Below are 14,867 nucleotides of genomic sequence, written 5' to 3' on the forward strand. Positions count from 1 at the left end.
GTCGTTAAATCACGTTATTTAATATACATAAGTTAATTAAAATATGTTTATAGAAGTGTGCATATTTATAAAATTATATTTTTATACATTTATATCAATATAAAATTTAATAATAAACTTATTATACGCACATAAAGTAAACTGTAGAAAATAAAAGCACATAAAAAGTCATTATTCATTTATGAAATTTGTAATAATCGAAAATACTTTGTTTTTATTAAAGTTTTCTTAATATCAATTAACATCGAATAAATATTATAACACTAAATATTATTTTGGATTAAGACCAATCGTAGAACTACTGTATAAACATTAATTTAGAAAATTAATTAATTCTTTAATTAAATCTAAAATTACTTTAGATCGATTTAATTACTTTCTCTAATTATTTGTCGAATATTTTAAATTATTCCGTATAAGATGAATAAACTAAATTTAATTTTCGAACTCAAACAGTCCACTTAAAATTTTAAAAATTCCAAAAACATCAACATAAAAATTTTATATAATGACAGATTTTTTTAAAATCTAATCACATTGATTTTTAATAAAATATATAAATATTATTTTATTCTTTTTTCTTCTTTGTGGAAAAAATTTGATACAATTTTGTCTTCACAAATATAGTTAATATTTATTGGACGAACTGTTTACTATGATAAATCTTGTCACGTTCAGTTTAAACGAGTTCTTAATCATTTTTCATTCTGAATTATTCTACAGATGACATTTTCAAAAAGAAAAAAAAATTCTGGATAGAAAACAAAATAAAAATTTCCTTTCATTTAATTTCTGCTGAAAAACATTTAAAAAAATAAATAATATATTCATTAACAAATAAATAAATGAAACCATCATTAATGATCTCTAATATGTTTTTATATTGTAAAAAGAAATTTCATTTTTACAATGTTTGATGTGACTTTTTAAAAAAACGGTTTTTGTGTACATTTTTATTGATTTTTATACTTTATTTTTAGTTGAAGAAAAGTAAAATTATGTTGTTTTTTTTTTTTTTTTTACTTTTTTAGTTTTTCACAGTTGCATGCAAACAATATATTGGTATAAGTCATTTTTGGAAATATTCACAACCGAGTCAAAAAGATTAAGAGTAATGCAGGCGTTGGTCTTTCTTACAAATGCGTTTTTGTCACGAAAATATCGAAATGATGAACTACCGTTCAATATACATAAATTTTTGTTATTCATTTTATTAAAAAAAAATAAAAATGTATATATATATATAACTTTTAAAACGGTACAAAAATATACCAAGATTTTCAAGTTATGAGATTATTTATGGATACTCTCTGGCTACAATTTCTAATTTTAAAAATTTATAATCCTTCAAGAAATGAAAAAAAAAAAGAATAATGCAATTTGGTACTTCTAAAGGAAATTGTAATATTTTGATAAGATTTATATTTGCATTTATATCATTTGGTTGACTCTATTAAATGTTTTAATCAAAGTATATTTGGTTCTGTAAATTTTTTCCGAACTTAACTTGCTCGAAACGATTTTGTTTATTGATGTAATTTATTTATGTTTTTAATACTTAAAGACTTGTCAAAGTTCTTTTAAATTCTCTTCGCGCGTATAAAATTATTTTTTACACAAATTTAAAAATTTTATTTTCGAATTATTAAAAAAAAAATTCAATATAAAACAGACTATTTTATTTAATAAGATAGATAAATACATCTAAAAAATAGCCTTAATTTTTTAAAATATTAATTAATGATAAAATTAATGCTTCCTTTTAATGGTTTGTAATGTAAGTTGTATTAATCATAAGAATAAAGTTATAGGAAGATGATAATGTAAAAAAAAAATTGTAACTAAGTAAGACTGAGATGTTTTCGTGTATGGATCACTGACTCTTTGAATATGTCTTTTTTTTATATTTCTTTTTATCTTTCTGCCTTAGTGAATTCGACGTAGCTAGTGCTTCATCTTCGACACACGCTCCTGTTACGTTTGGAAAAAAAGAGTCACGAGACAAGAAAGCACTCTATAGAACTCCTCTAGGTTCTTGTTATCGGGCAATTTTCGGCTACTGTAGCAATCATCAGACACTAGTGCATTCTCACTTTAGACATTTTCCCTGTGTGGATTTGACAATAGTTGACAAACGGACATTTTTCTTTACGTATAACAGCATTGTCCAATCGCGATACGTTGTCAACTTTTGCTTAGATAGCAACTTCTACCGATTTTTTTGTCTTCGTTCATTTTAACATTAAAAAAAATTTAAATCTCGTTAATAATTCTAATTAAAAAAATTAATTAAATTAAGAAAATGTTTACTTTCAACTACTTTCAGTAGAAAAGCACAAAACTAAACAAAACAAAGTCGAAATCGCGAAAGAAGAATTTAAATTCGAAAGTTTCACTTCTAAATAGGCCAATATTACGGTCTTAAATAGTTCAACAATGAGTCTTCCTCATCTTAGATTTTTTTTTTAATAAAAGACTTAGAAATCAATGTTAACTTTGGTCAGATCTTAAAGTGAAAGATCATAGCCTAGAGTAATTTTTAGAAAATGTTTATCTTATCTCTGTCGGTGACAATCTTCAAATGGAAATCTTTCAAAGAAAACGCAATATATCAATTTTTGTCAATGTTTATAAAAGGGATATTTCTTTTGAAGAACAGAAAGATTTCTTAAAGATCTTCCTTTTTGTTCTGAAGAAAGAATAAAGTATCAAAAGTAATAAGACGTAGTTATTTATTTTTGAGAAATATTTCAAATTTAATAAAAAGAATTCTGGCAGAAGAAAATGAGAAGAATTACATTATCAGAAAATCAATTAAGAGAAATCTTATTCTCGCGTTAAATTAATCCGCTTTATTTATTTCAGTGACATCAAACGACTGAATAATTATGTGAAATTATTCGCTGACAACAGCTGCTGTTAAATTTCGACCGAAAAGTGTAAAAAGTTTGGAATCTGTGGTTTCTGCTTATTTGCACCGACTGAAAACTGATTTAATCTTCCATAAATAAATCAAGAAAATTCAAAACGCCTCGATTATTTTTATTAAAATTTTTACTTACAGTTCAGCTATATATATATATATATATATTTATATTTTTTTAATATTCTATTATCATTTACCAACCAAATTTAATTATCTTCACTCATTGAAATTAATTTGTTTCATTGCTAATATCTAAACGAATTCATTACAGTTGAATTTCATCTAAATATAATACACCGAGTCATATTCTCGTCTAGATAGTTAATCAGTGATGTATTTACTCATTCAGATTCTTTTAATCGTTAAAATTATTGTTGCTAATAATATATAATGTTATTTAATAAATTATGTAAGTTTTTAAATATATAACACTATATTTTGTTGCAGTATTTATATACCATTTACAATTGTTTATAAAAATTGAAAAATTTATTTTTAAACTAATTTTTGTCTTATTTTTAATTACAAATATATTTAATTTTCTACTAGCAATTTAAAAATTCTAGATATTAAATAATTGAATATTAATTTTGTAGAAGTTAATACACTTCAGTTTTTTTTCCTTGTTATAGGAATTGAACAAAATGTCGCTTAAAATGAAGGTTTATAAAGAATTTCACATTATTTTATCTTAAAATTAATCTAGATTTTATTCCTACACAATTTTTTTTTAAATGTTCATAATTCAAAAAAGAAAATTTACAGTGAAATTTCTTTTAACGATGTTCCAATAATTAAATGTTTACACGTAAAGGTAAACAAAAGGCTTTAGATTAATAATAATTTATTGTTCGAGATCAAAAAATTTTGTAAAAGTTTCATAAACTTATAAAAATTAAAAATGGCATAACAAAAAGATTTCCTTAAAGTTTACAGAATAAACGTAGACGAATTATAAGCGTTATTCAAATTTCATAGAAGAAAGCTTTAAATGCAAAAGTGAATATTTTCTTTCTTTAAATAGCGACGGAAACTTTATATCCGTCGATTACTTTTATCGCAGTATCCAATGAATCTCGTTTTATTATTTCTTCTATTCCTGAAACGATAAAAGACATGAAAGCAACAGTTCGATTGAAAGGAGAAAGCAATGTCCGCCTTTGAATAGTAACTGTCAATCGTTTCGGAAATAGCGACAATACTGATTGAATTCAATTGAAAAATTCAAAATTATACTTCCCAAACTCATATTTGTTTCATTTGTCAAAAAAGAAAATTATACATAAATATTAAATATATTCATTTATCTTTAAGTATACTCTATAATTATTCTAAATAATTTTCGTTTAACGAATTATTCACGAGCCAGAGATTTAATATACAGTAAAATATTCATAAATAATAATAACGGCATTTAAATAAAATGATAAAATATTTAAATTAGTTATTTAAGCAGCGAGGTTACCTCCCTAAATATTTTTCTCTACTATCGATTTCTACCGAGATTCTGTAACATCTACGCCACTTTGTTACCAACTAGATTTATATTGATGTTATTTTATAATAAAATAACTTTTCAGAAAATATATATATATATAAATTTTTTTAAAATATAATAATATAAAGCTTAAAAAAGAAAATAAACTAAATTCTATAATGCAAATGCTATCAAATTATATGTAAAATTGTATTTGCATAGTAGCAGTTTTGAAGAATTATTTGTATAATTATACTAAAGAAACGAGACGATTTAACTATTATTATCTTCAACAATCGTATTCATTTTGTTTCGCATTTAAATGAATTAAACGCGTTTATTTTTAAAATTTTTTTTTAAGATTGATTGTTTACGATCAATTTTCATTTGCATAATTTGTAGTTTTTATTCGTAAAGCGATGCGTTTAAAAGTTTTTCGGTTTCTTTCCGTCGCTTTTTCTACTTCTAAAACATAAGGGGAATCTGCATGAAGAAATGATTCATGAAGACAATCGATGGCATCAAAGATTCATGACGACACCTGCCATTTTTCACGGAGTGTATAAACGAGGGACCCCACCTGCATTTCAATTACTTTTCTTGCTCCATGTATACTGATCTCAATATACCAGTCCAACTTAATAGATATACTGAAGTCTCGGTGGAAATACTTTATTTCCGTTCGGAAGACGATAATCCAAACAACACATTTCCGGCAGATGGTGATGCTCCGAAATAAAAACAACAACAAAAAAAAAGTCGATGGCGATGTTTGTTGGCGAAAAAACACCTGTGTTTTAGGCACTAAACTTTAGATTCTTAATGCCGAAAATCTCACGTTTATGACTAAAAGATATCCTGGTTGAAATTCAAACTGCTGCCATTGTTCCTATTTTAATATCTGTAAAAACCTGTAGGATTATCTTTAATGCACTGGAAAAAATTGATAAAAAAAACAGAAAAAAAATCACGTGGGATTTACTTATAAAATACTTTTTTAAATGTTATCGTACGTAACCTGTTATTATTGTTTAATTACGTTATTAAAATTTCAATGCATTTCAATAACAATCCGTTACGCTTAAGTTGTTTAATTATCTGACTTTTCTTCACACCCTGCATTGATTTAATCGGGATATAAATTATTATCCGTGTAAAATGATTTAAGCGATGGTGACATATAAAGAATATTAATGATATAATAAATAAGTAACATTAATTATCTGTGAAATTTTCGTAATGTTGTAATTTTTAAACATTACGTTTTACACATCATTTATTTCGTTATAAAAGTTTAATTTTTAATCTAAAAAAGAATTAAGTTAAATATGAAGTTTATCTAATATAGCAGTTATTAATGGACGATAAAACAAAGAAGTTTCTACATAAGAAACAATGTAGTGGAAGAATGGTTGTTAAGATATTGTTTATAAAGGATATTATCGTCACGTACAAAAACAATTCCATAATATGTATCAAGAAAACTACCAGAAACTCTCATCCAAGAAACAATATTTCGTATACAATACGAGTTTACTCAACATCATTCTACTGCCATGTAGTGTTACAAAATCCAACATTTTCTAACAAGAAAGTAGGGGAAAACCTAATAAACACCACTAAATATATTAAAAATATTCATCGTATCTCACAGTTTATTAATTTTTTAGTAAGAATTTTAAATCAATTTAATAAGAATAAACTCATCATTTTATTACACAAATGATCATTTTATTATACAAATGTAATAAATAACTTCAAAATTAATTGATACAGCCGAAGTGAGTCTAAATTCATACAATTTTTTCTCAAATAGTAATTAAATTAGTGGACATTTAATAATATTAAACAGAATTATAAAATATATACTTATAATATGAAAGCAAAAGTAATATTTTTAAAAATATATTTAATCTTTTAAAATATTCCTTATACCGAAAATATAAGGTAAAAGATAACGGCATTAAAATTATACAAAATAACCGAAACATAATTTATAATTTAGAAGCTTTTAGTTTGAATTTATTGAGAGAAAGACAGGTGAGTTTACATATTGTGAATATTAAAAGTGAAAGCAATACGCAAGAGAATTGAGAAAGGCAATAAAAGATTCCATTGAAATTAATATAGAAGAATTTAGATTATTAATTTCTACTTTTTATATTTTTATCTTTTATAAAATTATTCATCACTATTGAAAAAAATGTTTATGCTATAGCAAATACTGCCATAAATAATTAATATATCGTATTTATATATGAATTACGAATTTATTACATCTCGAAAATTAAATTCCTAGCAACAAAATTATGAACAGACATTAAATTTTTTAATTTTTATAATATTTATTAAAAATTAATTTATTAATTAATTGTTACAAATATTTCAACTTGATTATATTACATATTGTTGTTAGATGTTACACCCAGATAAACACTTCATTCCATGAAAACACTCTTGTTATACAGTATTTTACATATATATATATATATATATATATATTTATATAACAACACAATCATTACAAATATAGCTTAAACACCCCTTTTTTGTATTTTTAATAAAATTCTATTCCATAATGAAGCCGCTAATTATATAGTAAACTACATATATAATTTATTTCATAAATTATTTTTAATTATTAATCTTACTAATATCTTAATCAGAGCCTCTCGCAGATCGAGAAGGGTTTGGCCCTTTTAATTCTGAGACATCTTAATTACGCAGTTAAAAATTGTATTATATTTTAATACATTTTAAAATATTTGTTACAAATTATTTTGTTTTTGAGGCCCCAGTATATACGAGGTCCAGGCAAAGTGCCGTATGTAATAGGGCCTAATCTTAATTTATTAATCTAAATTTTGAAAAAATTGAGAGACGATTTAATATTATACAACTTTATTATTTAAATTAATATTTAAAACTAAACAAATAACCAATTTTCTTTATAATTTTCTTATTTATTTTATTATTATTATTATTATTATTTAAAACGAGAACATTTATAAATAAATGCAATTGACGGAGTAAGGAAAGTAAATATTCTTATAAATTTTTAATGAAAAAAATATCATCCGTTAAATTTATTACCGTAATAAAACTCATTAATATTTATAAAATAAATACAATTACATCTATAAGATTTATAACGAACGAAATAAATATTTATAATTTCTAGAAAAGTGATAAATAATTCGAGAAAGTCATCGGAAGAAAATCATGTTAATGAGCAGATCGAACTAAAACTCTTTCTAAACAAGCAAAGTGTAAAATTACGATAAATCGCATTATCTTATTTGAATAATACATATATAATTTGTAATATAACGCAAACTAAATTTACAATTCACAATTCATCGATAAATAATTTTAGCAGAATTCTTAGCAAAGAATATTTCTCTGTGCAATTATAAACAGAAACGATTTAATTAAACTACCTAATTTATACGATGATATGTACATTAAAAAATGTCATTGATTGTTAAACAGTTGAAAGTAAACGATAAAATTTATGTGGACCGTAATATTTACATCACTGGACATCGATTGGTGACAACCGATTGTCAATAACCTGCAGTCTTTGTGGTTGATGCTTCTTTTAAAACTCGGTTTTATTGCTATACCATTTGACTTTATACCATCCCTTTACGATAAATTACCACTTTAGTTGAAGGAATTCGGATATTTCTTCAGTTTTCATTTGTTATCTCTTACAAAAATCTTATTTACGTCACGATTCTACCTGACTTAATAGCATTTTTATCTTTATTTGACATTGTTTAATAAAAATTACAGACAGAATTTCCTGACAGATAATCTCAGATCACTTTAATTTACTATCGTTTCTTATGTAACTTTTATGTTTTCCTTTTGCTTATAGAAAAATATAACAATTAAAATAATTTTTAATGCTAGAAAACATATTTTTTGAATTGTTATTTAGTTTTCTCAACAATAAAAAATTGATTGTCACAAAAAAAAATATAGGAAACCCTTAACGGATTGTTACTTTCAGAAAGTATGATTAATATTTATAACAGTTCAAGTGATCATTTATCATGCGATAATATACGAATTCGTGTTATTTTTTCCTTCTAAACAAACAAAAAATGTACTCAGAAATATCTAAAGTAGCAGTAGATATTTTAAAATAAAACCTTAAAATTTTATAACCAAATTTATTTCTTATAACATTTTTATATAAAAATGTGCAACAAACATCTCAATATATAAAAGTATAAATTTTTAAATTTTTTAAATCTGTTTTTTATATAAAATTCCCAAAACTTTTTTTAGATACGACATAAGAAAAGTGTAAGTTGTAATAATAAAAATACTCTAATTTCGTTTGTATAGAAATCTGATTAGAATATTTATATAAAGAGAAGAGAAAATTAAAATATTTGATAGTAATTCTTATGAACTTTTAATGTATTTATAGTATAAAATACATACATATACACACACACACACATATATATTTCAAAAGTTTGGAATCTAATATTATCAAGTAAAACCTGTTGAATTGAATTTGAGTTGAATACATTTTTCTTATTTCTTACAGAACTGTTTGAAGCTGTCAAAAACAGAAGTTTTACAATTCTGTACCATTATACTTTAAAAGTGCTTAGTTTCAAACTCTAAACATTTTCTTGACAAAAACATATTTACTTTTTTAAATAAATATTTTAAATAATAATAATGATATTTTTTTAATTATTCGAATAATTTTCATTTTAAAATTCCAGCAAATATGTCATTCGTCGCTAAATATATAAAGCATGAAGGGAATGTAAGGAGAAGACAAGAATTCATAAATTAAAGCTTTAATAAATGGTAACCTTAAAGAAAGAAACTAAAACCATAAATTTGTACAGAAAAATATATATTTCAAATTCGTTCTCAATTTATCCTCGGTGATAAATTTCATCTGAAGAAATTCACTTTGATTACTAAAATATTGACAGGTAATGTCTGTGAAGACACAATTTATCTCTCATAAATAAATACTCGTATACAAGTAGGCCTACTTCTCTCTTAGCAAATCCATCGAAAACGATAGTTTTTATAGAAAATTCCATTATAAAACGATAATATAATAAAGAATTTACAACAACATTGAAATATAAAAGCATTAAATTGAAAACATTTATCGAAGGAGCATTAAAATATTGATTATTCACCACAAACTTGGAATCGTCTTTGGAACCTGCTCATTACGACAAGCGATTCCATCAAACGGATATTAAAACAAGACGGAGTAAAAACCTGTCATTCTGTATTATTCGAAAGCAGTATGTCATCATTATACGGTGCAAAAGAAACTTAAGGTCCTTCTTTACAGCATTTAGTGCATAAAGTATTCATCGAGTAAAGCTCGTCTCTTGACAAGCTGAACATCCCTTGTGAGTTTGGTTTCCTTTCTAATCTTATGATAGATTCTTAAATGATGTATCATTTCTGTCCGGGACACGTTCTCTCTTCCTGATATGTAATTTATATCATCGAACAAATCAAATGGTGCGATAATTAATTATAATTTTAAATGTCATTTTAAGGTGAAGTTTTGTCAGATGATACTTTATAAGAAGCTTATTAATATCTTACACAGAATTTTTCCATCACATTTTTAACTTTATTTTTTTATTCTTCCATTTAAAATTCATACAAATTTCTTACAATTTGAATCTTCTAACGTTTCCTTATTGAATAGTTGCAATATTAGAATTTAAAGCCTTCTGACATAAATCCATTTTAACACGAAAATGGATTTTTAACCTTTGTTATAGGAGTAAAAACATTCTTATAGTTTGAAAGATGAATGCGTCTAAAAATAACGGTGCATAAAAAGTGCAAATTATTATTTTTTCTTTTTATAATTTACATATAAATATTGCAATCATTTCTACGAAAACATTAAGAGAGAATAAGGAGAAAAGGATGTCATCGTTGACACAAATATCGCCGAAAGTAAATAGATTGGTTGAAAGTTCATTGAGATAAGGCGGAATAACTGTTATATCTCGTGATTCGATGGTCATCACATGATAAAAATGAGAAAAACTCCAGCAGAAATCATTAAGTAATAAACTGTAAGAAATCTTATTTGAAAAATATGATGATGTTATTGCATGTTTATGTTGTAACTATTTATATTTAAAATATAGCAGAATTTCTTGCAGAAATATGTTTTCCTGTATAAATTATTAGGAAAATTGTAATATTTTACACCCACGAAAGAATGAATTCAAATTTAATTGGTTTGATGAGATATGGCAACGCAACACACTTGGGCCATCTGCCAAGGAGTGCCTTCCGGAAGGGCTTTCTATGAGAAATTGAATCCTATTTAGGTGTTAGATAGGTGAAGAAAACCCAGCTAATGACCACCCTATCGGTTAGGCGCTAACCCACCACCAACTACTAGTGTTCAGAGGTTTTATCCACTCTGCCATTGGTGGACTGAATTCAAATTTAAACATTCCTGGTTAAAGCTGCTCGGGTTTTAGCTCTGGTGAAAATTTTTGTACACAATGAATTATTACTTATTCGAGACTATGCGAACAATTCGTGTCAAAAAACGTAATTTATTACATATTCGGGTAATAAATTAAATTAATTTTTAGTATCTATATTAACACGATTATAAATGAAAGAGAGGTTCATAATACAAATGACAGACTTTTTACTTTATTTTTAATATAAAAACATTAAAATTAAAACATAAAAATTCAAATTATTCAAAATTCAAACAATAAAACATTAAAATTCTGGAAAGTATTAAATATTTTTTATATTTAATATGCTACACAGCAGAAATTAATTTCGGTATTTTCCTCTATTATTTTTGACAGTTTCGCACTTTTATATTCATAATCTGTGGTTTAAAGTTTGATAATTATAAATACATTTATTGTATAAATGTATATTTTACATCATTAAAAATATTTATACGAAATATAAACTTTATCGATTTTTTTAAAATGTAAATGATCCACGTACTGTACATTTAATTTATTCAATTTAAAATATATGCTGTCCACCTCAAATTAGTAATGGCTTGCCCCTGTACATCATACTTTTCCTTTAACAATAGAGCGGTGCCGGTCATTATCTAACACCTTTCAGGGGAAACGTTTTGAAAGACAGATGGACGGGCGACAATGGGAATTTATAGGTCTACATTTTTTTTTCAAATTGCAGCCCAAAAATTCATATATGTTTCCAAAACATAAAATACACGCATTTTTAGGTTAAAAAATCTGTCATAAACCTGACTAATAATATAATAAATACAGTAATAATAACAAAATCTCATTAAAAATAATGAGATATATCATATATACGATACTATCATATATCTTATTATATTTTAGCGAATTTATAAGAAAATCTCACTAAAACACAAGGCAAAATATTATATTAAACGTAACACACTAAAATATAATAAAAATTTCATGTATAATTCAATCATTATTATACTTTTTAGGTTACAGAACTGTCTTTAACTCTAATACATCGTATTATAGATTTATTTTAGTGAGTATAAAATGAAAATATTTCTCTTATAAGTATTTTACAATTCGAGCATTCCATCTTTTTTTTTTATTCAACATTAAGATATAATAGTATTAGTATTCAACTCATCCAAAACTGATAGGATGTAAAAGTCTTCCTTCGCTATCTTCTCCAGCAATTCAAATCAAACAGTTTGGAAAGAGTAAATATAGGAATCGTGACTTGAAGCATCTATCCTTATACATATATTAGTGTTTAATAGATATGAATTCGATAATTTTGAATATATTTGCATTTTACTTATAAAACATTTTAACAATTAATTTTATTAATAAACTTGAAATGATTCGATTAAAGTTAAGTAAAACGAGCGGCAACATTACCTATCGCTATGTAATGTCATTGTTGTTAGAATTGTAACTATACAACTTTACAAATGTGGCAATTTATGAATATATCACGGTTTGTTTGATAATTAAACAGTTTCAAAATCATAAAGAGGGATATTGGATATATTTATCTTGTATTGTTCTACAGAAGTATCATTAGTATAATAACGTTGCCCGATATTCCGTGCAATTAGAAACCATTCAGATGAGAAAGGGAACATCATCGGCTTTTGTACTAATTGAAACATTAGCTATTGATCGAATTTGTGTTTAACAATTATTTCAATTAATTCAAAACCGTACAATAAACTCGTACATAAGGAAATGTGTAAGATATTTCCTTATACAATCAAACCTCTGAACAACGGCAGTTGTTAGGAATGAGCATTGAAGTTTATTTTGTAAGCATTTTTGTTAAAAAAAAAATGGTCGCCATTTAGAGGTGAACGTCGTTGGGAGGTGGCTATTGTTGGAGGTTCAATTGTATTTTATCCCGGTAGGAAGAAATCATTAAACATATCACAAACGGCGAAAATATTTATAAATAAATGGCATTATATCCACGATTTAGAAAGGTTTCCGATACTGTAACACAGAACAAAACCGATATGTAGATGATAAAGTGAATTGTAGAATTTATTTTCTAGTCAATATTACTCACCAACTACCCAAAAGTTTAATGTCAATAATGTAACATACACAGATATTAATTACTTGATTGAAAAGAAACTTTGCATTTTATGAAGTTATATTAATAAACTTTATTTAAATAAATTATTAAAAATATTGTGAATGTAGACTAATTCATAAAGTAAACGAAGGTTCTTATTGAAAGGGCTTATAGCAAACATTGTTCTCATTGTTATTTACATTATATATTTATATCTTTATCGGTAAGTATTTTCTTTTATGGAGAGGAGACGAACTTTATGCACAACATCGAGTAGAATCTCGTAAAAGAATTTCAATTGCATGTGGGAATGTGTTATCTGTCAGTTGTGAAACGATAACCGAGAAAATTTATTTTGATGACCTTCTTACTCATATTTTGTACCAAGATGCAGGTGCAGTAATTCTATCTTTCCCGTTACTTCATTCTATCTACAACTACAAAATTAAAACTTCTGGAATTTTCAAGTTTTTTTTCCCCCCTTCTTCTTCCCATCCTTTCCTTCCTTTTTCATTTTTAAGAACTTAAGCGTGAAAGCTACATTTAAAAATTTTTCCCCTCTTCCCGATTATACAAACAAATCGGCTAATTGTTGGATTTTTTAAGATTTTTCTTAGGATCAAATTTAATTAACGATTTTTGTAAGGAAAATTAATGTTTGTGGCAGAATCAAAATCGAGTTTCTTTACAAATACTAATCACTTTGCCAGTTATTCCATTGATTTTAAGAACCAAGAATTAATTTTTTTTCTAATTTTATTTTTGCATTAACTCTTCTTCATTTTTATCTTTCGCATTATGTTCTTAACTTTTTTTCTATTTTTTATTTTTTATGTCTAACTTTTAACTTCTTCCTTCCCCCCTTTCTTCTCAAGAATTTTTATGAGATGGTAAATTCTACGAGATAAAAGCCAAACAAATATAAATTTTTACACTTATATGTTTGATATTATTTATTCTTCCAACTGGAAATCAACAGAGCGTAGAAAAAGACAGCCGAAATCATAAAGAAACGAACAAAACTTTCTTCAAAAAATTATTTTATCAATTTAGTATTTATTCAGAATTTCAAAACATAAATATATACTTTAAACACACGCACATCCTAAAAATACAGTATAAATTTTTGAATTATACAAGTATTTTTTTCCGCTATAGGCTACGTACACCATTATAAGAAATATCAAGTATATTTTTTATATACAATCCTATTGTTTACTTGTGAAGTTTTATCATCCTTATACGTAAATATAACATTATAAAAAGTAAAAAGTTTCCAAAAATTTAAGTCTTTGTGCAACTCATTTCGCTATCGAAATTCGAGTTTAAAAAAAAAACCCTACAAACCAAAACATATTTTCTGATATAACAATCGTCGTAGTTTCCTGCCTTAGTCGATTTTCCAATTGCTGTGCTCATTTAGTTAGTTAGATTATAAATAATAGAAAAAAAAAGAAACAAGCATTCTCTTCATAATCCGTTGGTGTACATTATACCCAAAACGTCGGTGGTATATGTTAATTTTAACAGAACAGTTAGTTAATGACCTAATATATTTTATCAGCAGGAAAATAAGAATAGTTAAGTACAAGAAGCTCTTAATGGGAATTCAATATTGGATAATTTTTTCGGTTAACTGAACTGTAACTGTAACAAACTTGATGCCACCTGTGTCCTAACGAGTGGTCTTTTTGGGCGCAGATCACTTATAAAAAAATAATAATAATAATAAACTCGACGAAAATTTATTTAAACATGTAATTTTCTTATAAATTTTGTTAGTAAAGCTAATGTAATTGTTATCTGTGTCGCTATATTTTGCATTAAGCAATCAATTAATCCCTATATATTTTCAAAAATTTTATAAGTAATTGGATAACTTTA

The sequence above is a fragment of the Centruroides vittatus genome, unplaced genomic scaffold (assembly GCF_030686945.1).
Source record: "Centruroides vittatus isolate TY-2023 unplaced genomic scaffold, ASM3068694v2 contig_391, whole genome shotgun sequence".
NCBI lineage: Eukaryota > Metazoa > Arthropoda > Arachnida > Scorpiones > Buthidae > Centruroides > Centruroides vittatus.